At 36.2% G+C, this 18,925-nt stretch overlaps 1 pseudogene; it reads left to right on the top strand.

Annotated features, from left to right (window-relative positions):
* Positions 1–1,661: 1,661 nt before the first annotated feature.
* Positions 1,662–17,993, top strand: LOC109220212 (annotated as a pseudogene).
* The last annotated feature ends 932 nt before the right edge of the window (positions 17,994–18,925 follow it).

Below are 18,925 nucleotides of genomic sequence, written 5' to 3'. Positions count from 1 at the left end.
GTATAAAATGTATGGGAGTCAACCTTGTTCAAGAACAGTGACCCTTTTTTATCTATGTATTCCTCATTATCATTTAATATCATGAAAATCATCATCATTTTCTTACTCGACAGGATTTAATCATTGTTATAATTAAGTTTTATGTTCAATTGTGCCTGCTTATTTTTATCTCCTATCTATAGCTAGGATTTACCCATCATCACTTACTTAATTAGTTTAACAAAAAGGTTCAAAACTTTTTGGTCAAACAATAATTAAATTTATTCCCAATTATTACCAAGAATCTTGATTTGTATATATTGAAGTCAAATATTTAGCTAAAATAGTTGTTAATTAATGTGCAACTTACTAGTTAAATATCACTATAAGTTAACAATATTAATTTAAAGTAAACTATGTAATAATTCAAATCAATTGTAAACACTATTATGGATTAGAGTATTGCCAAAATTATCATAAACTAGTACTAATTTATATGAAGTTTGTGGCAACTTAACTGATCTAGTTTCTTGCAACCAAGTCTAATTTATTTTAGTAATCATCATATACTTTTAATACAACAACTTGATAAGAAAGACATCAATACTATTACATATTCATGTTACTAAGCGCATTACGTTTTACTTTTTTTGTGCGATTGTTATTGCAACATACACTAAAAATATATTTTAATTATCCGAATCGTAAAAAATTATCTTGATGACATTCCTATATTCACTTTTTTCATCTCCGCATAAAGGAAAAATGTCGTAGTATGTCTATACAATATTAAAAGCACGAAGACCCTTAGCGAAATGTCGTTCGTCTTTTTTACCCTTTTAAAATAGAGTTCATATTATACAAAATAGTCATTTGATTATTTTTCTAATGTTTAGAAATAATTATTTAATTATTTTTCTAATATTTAAAAATAATCATTTACTTATTTCCCTAATATTTAGGAATTGACTTTTCAATTCCTTACCATTCTAGAATTCCCCCGCACTTTTCATTTACACTAGATTTGACCACTTTATAGTCTATTTAGGTTTAGGAAAGCATTTTTTATAATAAAATTTGGCATATTGATCTTTGAATGCCACACAAATTCTCGCTCGGACAAGAATCTTCCCTCTTTAGCGTGATTCTATTATTAATTTAAATATATCTCTAATCTCTCACCTCAAAAACAAATTGAAACTAAGGAGAAACATATCTAAATTGCCAAAACTATATATATTTTAAGAATAAATACAATATATTTGTATTACTATTAAATATAACATAAATTATCATGGAATGGTTTATAGTACATCCATATTATATCTAATAGTAATTATACGATTTGCTAAAAAGTCGTCGACTTAGTTACACGCATACCGCGAGTACCCTAAGATTAGTTTTTTAAAAAGGAGGAAATATCTTGGACCTAACGGTTAATAATTTATTGTTAGTATATTCTAAAATTCTAAAACAATTATTTAAATAATATAGATGGAGAGCTTACACACAGACACGTCACACGTGTATAACCACGGTCCACGAGCAAGATTAAAATAAAGTGACCAAAAAGGAACAATTTGAAATTCCTTAAATAGAAAAAATCGGAACAAATGTCAAACAATTGTCCATTTGTAAACATAAGCCGCAGGGACTTTTTCTAAAGTTTAAGATTAGAAAACCAGAACACTCATTAAAATTACGATTTTGTCCAACGTACAACACTCTACCTCCTCTCCTCCACTCGACACTTCTCACTCTCTACTGTATCTCCATTTTCCCCATTTTCACCATAATAATGTCACAGAAGTGCTATTTTTGTCAAAAGAAAAAACAAAAAACGAAAATGCTGGTTCAGAATTATACTAAAATTTAACGATCAGGCTAAGAAATTGAAGATATTTACCTTCACATTGCCAAGGTACTTTTTAATTTCCACTACCTTTTTTGGTAGTTTCATTTTTCGATCAATTGTTATTTACCCTAATTTCTAGGGTTCATTATTTTGGTAATTTTGATGTCAATCTCTTTGCTTGCATTTCTTTTTGGGTGCTTAATAGATGAGTTGTTTGAATTTTGCTTATCTAAGAGTTGTGAGGACTTAATTCCAGATACTTCGGAAAATTATTTTGCATTTTACTACTCTATTTATCTTATAATGTGTTGCACATTGGGTTTGGTTTGAAATATTTAGGGTTTTTACATCTAAACAGCTAGAAAATCAAAGGCTCTGATAGGGGAAGCTATTTTTGTGCTAGCTAATAGAGAGCGAAAAGAGCAAGAACAGAATGCTGGTTCGAGTATGACCTGAATTAGGATGATCTTGCACTGATTTGAAGATCTCTGCCTTCACATTGTTAAGCTGAGTTCTTATATCAAACAGTTTAAGTTATATACGCAGTCGGCGTAAGGAACCATTAGGTCACCTTTACCTGTGGTAGCAGGTAACCTGTTGTATTTTCAAGATTACAAATTCCATTTTTTAAGGAGGCTTACCTTAGATATCCTTTTCAGGACGTGATAGTGTAAGATATATTCTCACTTTCATATTTCTGAAATTTTTTAGTCCCCCTAATTGCTGATTCAATTTCATTCTCATTGATTGCTTTTTGTTGCTCAATGAATAAAGTTGTGTGAACTTTTCTTATCCAAGACTTTTGAGAACTTGACTCTGAGTCTTGCAAGCTTATTTTGCATTCTTACTTGTTATATTTGTCCCGAATTTCACATTGAATTTTTCATTTGAAATTTGTTTTGCCTATAACCGGATTTGGGGATTGAAAATTGATATTGAATCCATATATCTAGCCAACTCCCGCTAGTTTGGGATTTAAGCATAGTTGAGCTATTGATGTATAACCGTGATCCGAAGGAATTTCATATTATATAAGTGCCATATCAAATCTTGCTTTAATAAAGTTCTACTCTTCATGCTCATTTTGCTTGAAGATCTATCATCATGTAAAAGAATACACTCTACCCTCCCCAGACCCCACTAGCGGGATTACACTGAGTTTGTTGTTGTTGTTGTTGTAATATGTTCTTTTTTTTTTGTTTGCTTATAAAATTATCCAATACCCATTCTGGCTCTCAAGTTTATTTAAACTCTAAAAGTTACTTTCTGTATATATTCGGGATTCTATATGTTGCTTGCGCTTTTTGTTGATTTTTCATGAAACTTAAGAGGGGGCGAGGGTATATATGAAAGAAGCCAATCTGAAGATTGTACTGTTTTAGTCAAGGAGGGGAGAGGAGGGGGAAGATGGAATCCAGTACGCTGCTTGATTATGCGGTTTTCCAGCTGTCACCAAAACGCTCTTGGTGAGTTATAGCTATGCATTTTCTACATTTCTGACGAAATTTTACGAATTTTCCTAATTTCTCTTATTTATTCTAAATTGATTGGACAGATGTGAATTGTTTGTTTCCAGTGATGGAAACACAGAGAAACTGGCATCAGGATTATTAAAGCCGTTTGTGACCCATTTAATAGTTGCAGAAGAGCAAGTTGCATTGGCAGATCAGTCTATCAAGCTTGAAGTTAAAAGGCGTAAAAATTCTGAAACATGGTTCACAAAGGGAACTCTAGAAAGGTAATTACCTGTTCAACTTCTTCAGGAAAAACTGGGAAAATGACAAATGATGTGATCGATGTCACATGTATTCCAGGTTTGTGAGGTTTGTTAGCACACCAGAAGTTTTGGAGCTTGTCAATATCTTAGATGTCGAAATGTCTGAGCTTGAAGCCGCCAGAAGAATATATTCCCAGGTAATGAACTCTGTCATTGTAAACTGTCATATACAATTAAGTGACTAAAATAGTTAGTAAATTATAAACTTCTTTTCCCATTATTTCAGGGAGAAGGATATCAGTTTAGTAGCACAGGTAAGAATGCTAAAGGAACTATCTTTCTGTTCACCATTTGTTCAGTACCTTGCTTCTGCAACATTAGCATAACAATAGTCCATATTTCACACCACAAAGTAACTCTTCTACATATAGAAGCTTCTTTCTCTCAATCCAAAACTGTTTGGGATACATCGACTTCTATTTTGTTAGGGCTGATCTCACTCTCTATTTCAGTTACTCCTCAATGTTAAGGAGTCGACTTCTCATTAGGCTGTCGTTTCCTTAATATTGTCTCCTTCATTCTGCTCATTCCCTCTTTTGATTGATTGATTGTTGTTGTTCCATTGTTTTTAACACTCTTATGTTTTGTCATTGGGACTACATTTTTTACTAGGAAGTGTATACAATCTTGGCATTATCTCATACTTCTTCTTTTCCTTCTTATTATGGTCTAACTTTGGAGGATAAGAAAAGTGTAGGAATGATGGTAATGTCATATATGGTTATTTATAGTTGGATCCCTGGAGAACTATATTGTGGATAATGTATGGGTTGAAGAAAGTTCCTCTGTGTAGATACCATGAAGTTTTGGGCTCTTCTTTGGGTGGCGATGAACGCCTTTACACATTTGATAAACATTAATTTCGATAAGTTTTCCTGGTTTCTTTAGTTATTACTACTTAATAAGCTGTCTTTGATGTAAACTCGGGTGTGATAAATGCTTTACCAAATTTGTTGTTCCATTATTCACGTGCTATTAATTTTGGCTATTAGATCTGAGGTTCAAGACTGAATTTCATTCTAAATTACTGTATTTAACCCACTAGTTCTGTGGCACTCTGTTGGTTTTCTCTGACATTACTATCGGCTTTATAATTCTTCCAGGAAGTGGTGGATCTGGATCTGAGATTCAAGACTGAATTTCATTCTAAATTACTGTATTTAACCCACTAGTTCTGTGGCACTCTGTTGGTTTTCTCTGACATTACTATCGGCTTTATAATTCTTCCAGGAAGTGGTGGATCTGGAGTTATGGTAGCAGGTGATGCAACAAAGTATGGCCTCTTTTTGCTTCTTCATGCATGGTTTGCTTGTAGCGTTTGTTGCTTCATTTCATGTTCACTACTGCCTGTTTACACAGGAAGGAGTTACTGCGAGCTATTGATGTGAGACTTACTGCAGTTCGACAGGACTTAACTACAGCTTCTTCTCGTGCAGCAGCTGCTGGGTTCAATCTAGACACATTATCAGAACTTCAAATGTTTGCAGACCAGTTTGGTGCCCATCGCTTGAAGTAAGGAACTCTTGTAGCCTTTCTTTGTTCATTAGCTCCTTCCAAACCTTCCTTCTCCCCCCATGTCTATCCTCTTGCAGAAGTTAGTCTTGGGTTCAATATATCCTAATATCCTAATTGTTGTAGTTTAAGCTTGTCTAGCATGCAGTTCCAACTGTCTGACTGCACAATAAGTGCCCTCATTCTCTTGGTGTGCCGTTGTGTTTAAATTAGCTGGTTACTCAGAGAAAGAATTGGAACTATGAGGGTCAAATGCTGGTTTTGGTTTGTCATTGAAGAATAACAAACAAATCCTTGTACTGGTCTAAGGCCTCATTTGTTTTTTTTTTAAGATTAAGACGTCTGAATCTGAATATCAAAATGTGTACTAAGATTAAGACATCTGAATCTGAATACACATTTGAATATATTAAGATGTACATTAAGATCTGAATAGAAATAATTAAGACCGTTTGATTTTTAACATCTGAATATATAAAAGTTATCTTTATTGAAAATTAATAAACATAAAATTCAAATGAAATACTAACTAATCTAAAATTCTATCAATAAAATATATACTCCCTCCGTTCCAATTTATGTGAACCTGTTTAACTGGACACGGAGTTTAAGAAAAAATGAAGACTTTTGGAATTTGTGGTCTTAAACAAGTCAAAAAGGGGCCCAAACTATTTGTGTGGTTATAAAAGCTTCTCATTAAGGGTAGAATTGTAAGTTTAAGCTAAATTGTTACCAAATTTAGAAAGGGGTCATTCTTTTTGGAACAGACCAAAAAGGAAATAGGTTCATATAAACCGGAACAGAGGGAGTAGTGTTTTAAAATACGATAGTTGTTGGTCGTGATGGCTAACGGGTGAATGGCGACTAGAGGTGGTGGTTGGTGGTAGTTTTGGTTGATGATGGTGGTTCATGCTACTAGCTAGTAGTGATTGGTAGTGGTGGCGATTATGATTGAGGATGAATGTGGTGGGTGGTGATAGTTAATAATGGCGGGTGGTGGTAGTAGTTGTGACTGATGAAGGTGGTGGGTTGGTGGTGGTAGGTTATAATGACGGGTAATGCCAGCTGTGGTTGTTGATGGTGATGGGGTGGTCAGTTGTGGTAGTTGAGGTGGATGAGTATTGATTGTGGGTGAGAATGATTATGGTGGTCGGAGTGGTGGGGATAATGGGTGGTGATGGTCGATAATAGTGGCGACTATGATTGAGGATAATGGTGGCGTGGTAGTGGTGGTGGTGGCGGCATGGTGGTAGTTGATAATGGTAAGCGGTGGCAGTAGTTAATAATGAATATGTGATAGCATCTTAATGAAATTAAGTCTCTGTTATAGATCTTAATCATACAGACCTATTCAGACCCAATAAGTGATTGTGAAATAAAAAAACAAACACTCTTAGGCCTCATTTGTTTTTTTTTAAGATTAAGACGTCTGTAACTGAATACACATCTGAATATCAAGATGTGTATTAAGATTAAGACATCTGAATCTGAATACATATCTGAATATATTAAGATGTGTATGAAGATCTGAATAGAAATAATTAAGACTGTTTGATTTTTAACATCTGAATGTATACAATTTATCTTTATTTGAAAATTAATAAACATAAAATTCAAATGAAATACTAACTAATCTAATATTCTATCAATAAAATATATAATTTTTAAAAATATGATAGTTATTGGTGGTGATGGCTAACGGGTGAATGCCGACTAGAGGCGGTGGTTGGTGGTAGTTTTGGTTGATGATGGTGGTTCATGCTAGTAGCTAGTAGTGATTGGTAGTGGTGGCGATTATGATTGAGGATGGTGGTGGTGGGTGGTGGGTGGTGATAGTTAATAATGTCGGGTGGTGGTAGTAGTTGTGATTGAGGAAGGTGGTGGGTGGGTGGGTGGTGGTAGGTTATATTGATGGGCTGTGTCGGCTGTGGTTGTTGATGGTGATAGGGTGGTCAGTTGTGGTAGTTGAGGCGGATGAGTGTTGATTGTGGGTGAGAATCATGGTGGTCGGAGTGGTGGGGTAGTAGGTGCTAATGGTCGATAATGGAGGCTATGATTAAGCATGGTGGTGGCGGAGGTGGTGGTGGTGGGTGGTGGCGGCGGCGGCGGCATGGCGGTAATTGATAATGGTAGGCGGTGGCGGCAGTTAATAATGAATATATAATAGCATCTTATCTGTTATAGATATTAATCATACAGACCTATTCTGACCCATTAAGTGGTTGTGAAGTAAAAAAAAACGCACACACTTAATGATTAAGATCTGAATAATTAAAATTCAGACTTTAAAAACAAATGCACTTAATGTCTGAGATCTGAATGATTAAGAATCAAACTTCCATTAAGTGCAAACAAATGAGGTCTTAATGATTAAGATTTGAGTAATTGAGATTCAGACTTTAAAAACAAACGCATTTAATGTCTGAGACCTGCATGATTAAGATTCAGACCTCCATTAAGTGCAAACAAATGAGAACTAAGTGATTCCTAACTCATAAAAGCCAAATTTGTCTAAAGATGACCTGAAATATGTCTAAGTAATAGCGATTTGGAACTCGTATTACCCATCGTGCCTCAAGTTGTAGTGCTTGGTTTCAAAGGGATTGGATCATGTTTATTATTCATAATGGGACTGAGCAGTTCGTCTGATCTTTTTGTATAATGAGGTTGCAACTTGTGAGCACCTCGATTATTCTAGTGGGTACCTGCACCCTCCCTCCAATACAGATACCAGGTAACTATCACCGAAGCTTAGGTGGACGAGAAAGAAAATAATTTTTCTGATTTAACCAGGAAGAGTTTACCCTCTCTGGTCCAGGGATATCGCCTTGCACTCATGTAGCACTTTTTGGAATTAGGGGATCTTTTTTAATTGATTCTTTCCTCTCAGTCATGCTATTTTGATTTTATATGTTACATTTTCATCTATCATACACTATACTAGCACATTGTGTCTAGATATCTGAATTATTTACACTTAGGCACCACAATTCCTTATCTCATTTCAACTTCATTCTTCCTGTGGGGCTGAACTTGTACGCTTTTGTTCTACTAGACTTCTACTGAAGCTAACACTATTTCTTTTGTTGATAATTTATGCTCTAGACTCTCTTCCACATTTCAAGCTTTTAATGGACCCCTCGATAATATTGCCATTTAACACAATATTGTCTGCAATATAAAACCTCATCTTGTATACTATTAGATTGCTCATCCCGAGCCTCATTTTTTAGATTATTTAAATATCGCCAACCTATACCGAGTGAACCATTATTATGTACCTCTATCCATTTCATGCACAAATGAACACATTATTCACTATTTTGTTTAAAAAATAATATAAATAAATATCTTTCCATAACATGGCACAAGAGTACGTCATTCTTTTAAATGAACATTTAAACATAGGTAACGACCCTGAATGGCCAAACATCATCATCAAAGATAACACAAAAAGAACAGTAATTCACCAATGTAATATGAGTACCCATACCCCAAAATACCACTCGACACCATCTATTCAGCTTCTCTGTGACACTTAAGAACGAAATATAAAATATTACATGCTTAACCCGATTATTCAATAAGTATAGGTTGCCTGCTGCCATGATAAAAAATGGGCTAGCCAAAACAAGGATGAAACAAGATCCTTGCTTGCATGTCGCTTGTCCTGCATCGGACCTATGCCTGCAAAATGGCAACATAGGATGGAGCCTAAGTATTGGAATACTCAGTATGAATCATAGCGAAACCACCTCATGGTGGTGCAAGAGTTATATAAATCAATATGCATGAATGAAATCGGTGGCATCATAGAGGAATTTTCGTAAGTGGGGGGATATTGTGGCGACCTTGAAACTTTCATAAGCTTTTAACCTTTTAAAGTGCGCTAATGAATGTTAAACGATTTTTTTGCATGCTAACTAGAGCTAATGTTTTGAAGAATATTGTTCGAACATGAAATATAAGTGGACATGGTTTGAAAGGTATTAAGGATGTTCAGAAGTGTAGAAAAGTGTTTCGAAGCAGTTGAAAATGTTAACGAGAAAGAACACCTAAAGTAATATATACCCCAACTTCAAAAGGGCACAACTCCTAATGTATTAAAGAATTATGTTGAATTATATATTAAGTTAAAGCTCTTGAAGTTCAGTTTTTTTCGGAATTTTTGAGCTAGGCTTTGAGCTAAAGAGGGAATTGGAGCTTGGGACTTTGTCTACCAATTAAAGTGATTTTTATATGGTGTTTTGAGTTCATTTTACTCATTGTATATAGAACATAACACCATTTCATCCTCCCAAATACTAGATTATTGGTCTAATCTTTCAAGAGCACCAAAAAGAGGTTATGTCGAGTTTAGTAAGAGATACGTTGTATAGCTGGAATTTCAAAAGGAGAAAGAGAAGACTCAAGGCATGGGATGTAGCCCCACTAGTTCTTATGTAGGTTGTGTGGAGAGAAGGAGTATAAGAGCGTTTGAAGGGCTCTGGAGTGATTTGTACATATAACGAGTAGCCTCTTGTCTCTAGTTTCTTTTTGGTGCACCAATGGGGTCTTGTTTGTATAGATGAGTTGGTGACTGTCGTAGTGAACCATATTTTAGTGGAGGTTTCTATACTTTTTGGTATACTTCTCGTATATGGAGGTTTTCCAACACTAATAAAATTATTTACCTTATAAAAAAAAGAACAAAAATAATTCCAAAGTTTGAATATTTCAGAAAAGCTTCAAGGAGGTAATTCCAACAACTCAAACTCATTTTTTATGAGCAATTAAGAGTATTTAGAGCACAATTTTGAAGTTGCATTAGTTGGAAAGTTTAAATCGAAAACCCTAGCTTATGGCATGAATGATGTTTTTTTAAAAATTGGTTAAGATGATGAATAGTGTTTTGGGAATTAAATCATGAAATATAATGACCATATTTAATCTATTGAATCATTTATTAGCTAATTATACGGGAACAATTAAGAGTTCACTCAAACGAAATATTTTGGATTGTTGGAGGAATATGGATTTAAATTGAAAGAAATAGAAAAACGTCGAGAATTGAATTGTTGTGAGTTAATACTGATGAAAATGAGTTTGAATTATTGAAATTACCTTCTTGAAACTTTTCATCAAAAATTCGAAGTTTGGAATTTTAATTATTCTTGGAAGATTAGACCAATAATCTAGTGCTGAGGAGTAATGATATTATAATCAATGTATAATGAGTAAAATAAACTCAAAACAACATGCCTTAATTGGTAGACAAAGTCTCAAGCTCCAATTCCCGCACTCAAAAATCTCAAAAAGTAGCTGCTGCCTGTCACTGACTATGTCTGTCACTGACTTACATAGACTTAAGTGCTTGCGCGACTTGTACCTCGCGCATCACAGTTTGTACCTTGTGTTCTAATTTTTTTTCCGGTTGAGCCTTGGGGTTTGCTCCCTTTCAAGGTCTCAAGTTCGAAACCCACTGGGTGCAAACAATTTCTGAGGGCCATCGGACTGGGTAAAACCTGAATTAACCGTGGTGCACTTGCGGGAAACTCCTTGCCGAGGGCCTGTGCACCCCTGGGATTAGTCGGGGCTCTTAGAGACTCGGACACCCGGTGCTAATCAAAAAAAAAAAAATTTTTTTTTTTCCGGTTGGACACCTTTTAGTAATACGCCCAACTTTTCATAGGAATGTCCAAATGACGAATGGTTTGAAGCATTAAAAACCAGACTTCAAGAGCTTTATTTTGATATATAATCCACAACATAATTCTTTTTACATTGAGGGATGTGCTCTTTTGACATTAGGTCATGTGTTAATTTGGGCGTTCTTTCTTGTTAATATTTCAACTTGCTCTGGAACACTTCTCTCCACTTCCACATCCTTATACCTTCCAAACCATATCCCACTTATATTTTCATTTCGGAATAATATTCTTCAAATCATTAGCTCTCATTAGCATGCAAAATAACGCGTTTAACATTCGTTAGCGCTTTCAAGGGTTAAGAGCTTACAAAATTTTCAGGGTTGTTACAGGTTTTTTTGTAGGGCAGAGGGTAGTGGCACAGAGGAGAAAAATAAATGGAACTAGATATAGATAAGAGACTATTTGGTTTGACAAACCGGAATGCCTTCCTTTAGCATTTCAATCAAATTAGTTATTTTACCCAAGCTTCACATGAGATTTTATTATCCTTTTCTTGCACTAGTTCAATTAGGGAATATGTCAAAATTCCAAAGGAGGAATAAATGTTTGCAAGCAGTAACGAAGATATGGGTTTGCTGAAAGCCTGAAACCATATAATCCCTCCGCTACACTTTATCTTAACCAAATTTTCGTGTATATATTTAATATTTTAAAATGTAAAAACTTCTATCTTTTCATGCATTTCAGGTAGTTTCCTAGTATCTATTTTATGAAAATAAGTAATTATCTTTTGAATTTGTTACAAGTAAGGTCAAATTGCCTCTCATAACGCAGTGGGGCACTCAGTTTGGGAAACAGAGACTCTGTGAGTGCAGTATTGCAAAATGCTTGAGTGATTTCTGATTTTTCTTTCAAACTGTTGTGTGGACTTTATTTGTTGTGCCGATTCCCATTTTAGTTCTGAAAAAAGAATGTTTACACAGTGGCTTAAATGAGATATTTTTGAATATTAAATTTAAAGAGCAACATATTTTTATATTAAAAAGTTTAGCTCACTAAATCATTTTAGTATATTTGATTTCCATTTATTGAAAAATGGGACGGCAACTTATATGTAATATTTTTTGACTAGCAGCTTAAATAGCAATGTAATTTTACTTTTTAAAAGTCTTGGCTCACTAACAATTTGACTAAATGGAATTTGTATTAGACTGCATTCAATGTGGTGTAAGCTTAAACTAAGGAAACAAAGTGACATTTTATTCAAAAGTTGCTTGTATTGCCAATGAAACGAGGGGCACATCAATGCTTACATATCAATCATATATACAACTTTTATTATATACTGGATAATATGCTGTCAGCATTTTAAGTTTTTTCATCCCCTTTGGGTTATGGAATCAGGTCATTTTATTTTCTTTTACAATTTCAAATATATAAATGGATCTCTTTCTTTTTCAGTGAAGCATGCAACAAATTTATATCCTTGACAGAGAGGCGGCCAGACTTGTTCAACCCATGGACAGGGGTGCAAAGAGACAATCAAGCTGTTCGGTGCTCTTATGGTTCAGACATGTCCATTGGCGATGACCCTGCTATTTCCAACCAGCCACCCACTCTGTCCCATTCTACTAGTCAAGGATCCTATTCTATCAAACAGCAGCAACATCCCCAGCACCTTGACCAATATATGCCCTCAACATGTCAGCAACGGACACCCCTTTTGCAACATAGCAGAGAATCAAGCGTGGAATCAGAAGAGAAGAGTAAGGAAAGGGATGTCATTGCTGAGAAAGAAAAGGAAGACGACACTTCTTCCCAGCAAGCCGAATCAGCTGAGCTTAGTAGACATAAAAGGCGGCTCAGCGTGCAGGATCGTATCAGCTTGTTTGAGAACAAGCAGAAGGAAAGTTCTGGGAGCGTCGGCAAGCCAGTTGTTGGAAAGCGTGTAGAGCTTCGGAGGTTATCATCTGATGTCTCAGCCCCACCTGTCGTTGAAAAGGCTGTGTTGAGAAGATGGAGTGGTGCCAGTGACATGAGCATTGATTTGAGCGGGGACAAGGACTCTGAGAGCCCTCAATGCACCCCATCTTCTGCCTCTGTTTCTCAGTCCAAGTCAAAGGACCAAAAGACATCAGTTTTGACCGATAGAGTAAGTTTTGGTGGGTCAAATTCATGCAATGTTCGGTCTATGGTTGGTGAAAGCAGATTGAATGAACAGACAGATGCTAATTCGAGGGTTGCATACACAAATGAAAAGGAAGAAGTTGCTGGAGCAGAACGATTAACTGGTTCTTGTGGGAATATTGATGATTCTTCTGAATTTACACCAAATTCTATTTCACGTATCTTTGATAGTGATGGATGGAAAGATCAAGCTTGCGGGAAGACTAAGTCAATCACACTTATTAGAAGGGATGAGGATAAGAGTCTGAAAAATCAACTGAAACCTGGAGGGCAGTTCTTCACATCCCCTGAGAGTAACAACAACCAAATTGCTTTGACTTCCAACTCAGAATTCACTGGGTCCCAAGGGGGTAATGAGCTTGGTGGGAGTAAAGTCCGATTGGTTCATCAGGCTCCTGGCCTGAAAAATCATGGTTCTCAGCAAGAGCCTGAATCTGTGCAGGCCAAGATTCGGAATCATCAGGAGGTACTTGGATCAAGTAATCATTCGGTTTCACAATCACGAGATAAGGCCTCTCAAAGGACTTCAGAGGACTCTGTGCAGTTGGATAGTTGTTCTAGATTAGAAGTTGCAGAATCTCTTGCTGCTAAAGGCGTCGAAAATAATTCTCCTTATCTTCAATCAAGAGGGCGATCATCTGGCAAAACTGAGGAAGTTGAAAAGGATGAGTTGGCTCCATATGAGAAATTAGCTGGTGCTTCTGCATCAAAAGGGAAAGGATTTCAGACAGCAACTAATGAAGCTTAAAAAACAAGGTGCTTCTGCTCAGCAGATCAAGAAGGCACAAGATAGCAGAGCTGAAAGCAATTCTGGAACTAGCAACGTGCTGGTGTGTGGTAAAGTGTTTATGGAGGCTCAGGAGGGATCCAAGTCATTTTTTACACCACCTACAGGGAAAGTTCAGAGGGTAAGGCAAAACCAGGAGTTGAATGATGAGTTGAAAATGAAAGCGAATGAGCTCGAGAGGCTTTTTACTGAGCACAAACTACGTGCCTCTGAAGACCAATCTAATTTTACCAGGAAAAGCAAGGCCAGTGACATGCAAGGCCGGCCAGTTGCAACTTCTTCCAACAGAAAGCCTGTTATAGATAATGCTCTTGTTCAATTCTCTGGCAATTACATTTTGAATGAACCTGCCACAAGTTCTGATGATATAGGCAGATCTGCTATTACTCCACTGACTAAAAAGGCTGACAATCAGACTTATGGAGATGTTTTAAATATGACTTCCTCTGACATCAGGTTTTTAGATAGCTCTCAAGGGAAATTCTATGAGAAATATATGCAGAAAAGGGATGCGAAACTTAGGGAAGAATGGAATTCTAGGAGAGCTGAGAAGGAAGCCAAACTAAAGGCTCTGGAGGACAGCCTTGAGAGGAGTATAGCTGAGATGAAGGGCAAGTTTGCAGGATCCACTGACAAGGACAGTGCTGTTTCTGGTGCCCGTCGACGTGCTGAGAGACTTCAATCATTTGATTCGAGGTCAATTTTGAGGAGGGACCAGGTATTTTAGTTCTGTTCTATCAATAAATTCAGATACTACACCCACATATGTACAATATCTGCCTCTTGTTCTTAGAGTTGATTGGTTGTTTGTTTTTCTGCTATGAGTAACCAACCTGAAGAAGTTTCCTTTGACAGCAACGATTAGTTTTTGAGCAAAGTGATGAAGAAGAAGGTATGTCTGAATTTCCAAAGCAGAAAAAATATGAAGACAGGTCTTTTGATGAAACATCTATTGGGGAAGATGGTTCTAGAAGCACTCAGAACAAGAAACTTTTACCTGTCAAAAGTTTTTCTTCATCCACACTTCGCACCTCAGTATTAACTGTTCCAAGGGCTGCTGGAAAAGCTGCTACTAATACACGAAGATACCAATCCGACAATCCTCTTGCTCAGTCTGTCCCAGACTTCTCTAACATCAGAAAGGAAACCACCAAGTCTTCTACTGCAGTTGGTAAAACAACTCGTTCGCAATCTAGAAACTACACCCGCGACAAAAGCTCCAATGAAGGAGTATCTCTTGTCAAAAAGGACAAATCACGGCGATCACAATCCTCGAGGAAAAGCTCTGCCAATGTGGGAGAATTTAGGGAAGCATCTCCTTTGAGTTCAGATGGTTTTGTGGCATCTCTCCGTTTTGAAAAGGACGAGATGGACCAAAGTCTCAGTGATAAATTTTTAAGAAGGTCGGACTCGAAGACGTTCTTAATAAAGGGTAAAGACCCTGTCTTCAGCACTAGAGGTGGTCTGACTAAGAAAGGGGCTTCTATCATATTTAAGGTTGAGGATAATGAATATGAATACAATGACATGGTTGTTGAGCCTGAAGATGCACCAGATAGGGCCCAGGGTAAAGAAGAGGAAGAATTTGAAAACGCGAAATCTGAAGTTCAGGAAAACTTTAATAATGGGGAGCCAAGACTGAGTTATGATTCAGAGAAGATGGTGACCTCTGGATCAGAAAATGGTGATGTTTTGAGATCATCTTCTCAGGTGGACTCTGCCTTTGAAGCTGTTTTGCCTTCTATTGTTCCTTCCGAGTTTCTTTCTGGTGGAATGGTACAAGATTCACTTGGAGAAAGTCACGGCTCATGGAATTTACATGCTCACCCCCCTTTTTCTTATGCTCAGGAGATGTCTGATGTTGATGCATCTATTGACTCGCCTTTGGGGAGTCCTGTGTCTTGGAATTCACAGTCTCTAAGTCAGACAGAGAGTGATGCAAGAATTAGAAAGAAATGGGGTATGACTCAGAAACCTATGTTTGTTGCAAATTCTGGTCAAAGTCAATCGCGCTATGATACAGCCAGAGGATTTAAACAGTTACTGAAATTTGGGAAGAAAAATCGTGGCACAGATAACTTAGTTGACTTGATTTCTGCAACTACCTCTCAAGGAGACGATGACACAGAAGATGGATGTGATCCTTATAATCGGTCTTCAGAAGATCTTAGAAAGTCAAGAATGGGCCTCTTGCGAGGGCATCTACCCGATGATAGCCTGTATGAGGATGAGTTTTGCAGTGAACAAGGTGAAATTTTGATGTTTAAAGTAGATTTCTTGTTTCTGTATGGCAAATATTAATTGGTCGCCTAAAATTCGAATAACTGTTCTGATTGTTAGTTTTGTATCAGTTCAAGAGTGGCTGGTTACCATATATTATAAGCTCGGGATACTCGGATTTTTTGTGTGTTTATTGAGGAAAATTTGACATCCGAACAAACAAAACAGTACTACAGTTACACCAAGACATGCGTGATAGGAAGTGAGTAACTGAATATGAAAATAAAGGGATCCTTTTTAGTCATAATGATTCTTGTAATGGATAAAAGGTAAAAGTGAATCATCCATCAAGTTATTAGGAGTAGATATGGTTCTTAAGGAAAATAAATGTGCTTACTATCTGTAGCTTCAGCTAGTGTGTTTTAACTCTGTTACCATTGAGCTTTAAAGCTCCTATTATTTGTTTTTCTACATCAATCAACCAGGTATACAAATCTGGTTGGCCATATGAATCCTCTATATCCATTCAATTCTATTTAGGTCCATTTCATTCCCCTCAAAATAATGTCTTTCTACATCAATACATGAAAAAGTTAGAGCTAGCAGATAAGTATTCAGTGATCTTCACTGTTTCTTGTATCTCAAGCAAAAATTCAGGGATGATAGGATGCTAGCTAGATTTTACTATATAGAAAACTTGGAAGAAAAGGAGATCCTCAGTTTTTCTGTTTGCAAAGTGGTTCATTTCAGTTTTTCTGTATCTTATGTTAAGTCAATTTCACGAGCATAAAGTATATGGAAAAGCCTCCAAACCAAGAGTTTTTGGGTCTTAACTTCTATCCATCTAAATGGGAACGAGAATGTTTTGGAAGGTTCAGTTGGTGATTTACTTATTCACTTACCATTGGTTGTATGTTTGAGGGAATAATCCAGTCATCTTTTCCAGCTTTATTATTAAGATTCTGGATAAAGAAGTTACTAACTGAACATTTTTTTCTTCTGGCAGTTCAATCCTTGCGCGCTTCTGTTCCAATACCTCCAGCTAATTTCAAATTGAGGGAGGATCATTTATCAGGGAGCTCAATTAAAGGTGACCACTTAGTAAATAAAGTTGGTCTTTCCTATCTGGTTCTCTGTGTTTTCCAATTTCTATCAATTAAATTCCATCATGCGAAGAAACTATGCACCAGGGATATGAGGCCAATCCTCAAATGTACATAGTCCTTTTTATTTGAATGCTCTCCTAGTTTTTTTCCTTCCACAGGACCCATATGAGCGCAACGTCCTAAACTCTTTGACTTCTGTTGAGTTCACACATCTTTCTTGGTATTTTGTCACTTAAACTTTTCATGATAGGATCTGACCAATTTAGAGATGTCTAGTTTGAAACGCCTAAGGCTTGTATGTCATGAACTTTGCACAATAAGTACGGCTGTTTCATCTGAATTCCTATGTTACTTTCTGTATTAAACCGGTCAAAATTGAAACTGCATATTATCATATTTACAGCACATCTGGTATTTGTCAATATTACTATTGCAGAATTTGAAGTCTGTAAAATTATTATGTTTCAGTAGTCTGAAGTATTTTACATGCTAATTCTTATTAAGTTTCCTGATTGTACAGCTCCAAAATCATTTTTTTCCTTAGCGACATTCAGAAGCAAGGCAAGTGACTCAAAGCCAAGATAGCTCTTTCAAAGGATAAAACTTCCACTGGCTCAAACAATTGGAATTTCCTTTCCAATATTTAAACAGTAGAAAGAGATTGACTACAATCATCTGTGTATGGTGTATAGTTAGTATATCAATGGGGCTTTGAGAGGCCTCGCTTCCACTTAGCTATCTCTAGCAATTTTCTCAGGATATAGTGTTGTATATTAGCTTGAGAGGTTAGTTCCCTATGGGGGAATGTTAATGTGATTTTGTTAGTCAGAGTAGTCTTTTCTTACGTTGTTATATACCTTGATTTTGGGTAAATATCAGAAGTTGGAAATTTCCAAACAAAATTTTGGGAGAAGAAGGATAGCTATTTGAAATTGCTGTATTACCGGTTGTAATATAAGAAATATTCCGACGGATGACCTCGTTATCTGGTGCAAGCATTTTGCAATGTTTACAGAGTAAAGAAAAGCTAAGGGAAGAAAACAGCAATATTGATAGCATCAATCAATGAGCGCAAAACTTTAAAACTTAAAAAATTAAGCTATACATAAAAATTAAGGAAAATAGCTTAAGCTCCTAAAAAAGTGTTATTGATCCTATTTAACTAACTCGTTAAATGAATGCCACATCTTCAATGAATTAACGTGAAGACTTCTAACCAAATAGAATTATCACAAAAGTACTTGGAAATGATACATAATTCTAAGTATCATTTCCAAGTATCTCAAAGCTGAAAAGTCCAAGAACAAGTCTTTTGCTGTTAGCTTGGATGAAGGAGAAGAGAATGTTGATCAATTCATTGGGGCTAAACTTTGTTGGCGCTCTCACAAGGAAACATTCAAAGAAATATACTACCTTGACATTAATAAAATGAAATACTATTTATATTCTTCTTAATAATTATAAATGGTACAACTTCACATTTTTGCCCTACTCCACATTAAGTTACGTGTTTTGGGTACCTAGGATATGCTGCGTGACCTGTGTCGGCCAAAAGCAGTTGATGCTTGGAAAGTGGTGGATGATGTAATGTTACCAATTCTTGATTTTGTTTTCTTCCCAACTTCGACAAGTGATCAGCGCAATTGTTACCTTGTCTCAAAGTATGAACTAGACAAATTTGAAGTTCAGACATGAGGCGCCAACATTCTTCTATCACATCATGATCAGGGTGACTTCCGACATCATTTCTCACGCTTAGCAGCATTAGGGAATCATTTGAGCCAGTTTCAATGATAACCTTCTTCAAATTGTAATTTTTAGCTAGGATTAGACCGCCACGTATAGCTGATACATGCCGGATGAGCATGCCTA

This window comes from Nicotiana attenuata, unplaced genomic scaffold, assembly GCF_001879085.1.
Source record: "Nicotiana attenuata strain UT unplaced genomic scaffold, NIATTr2, whole genome shotgun sequence".
Taxonomy (NCBI): Eukaryota; Viridiplantae; Streptophyta; class Magnoliopsida; order Solanales; family Solanaceae; genus Nicotiana; species Nicotiana attenuata.
Note: the sequence above shows the minus strand (reverse complement) of the source record. Positions and strands in the feature narration are given on the sequence as shown.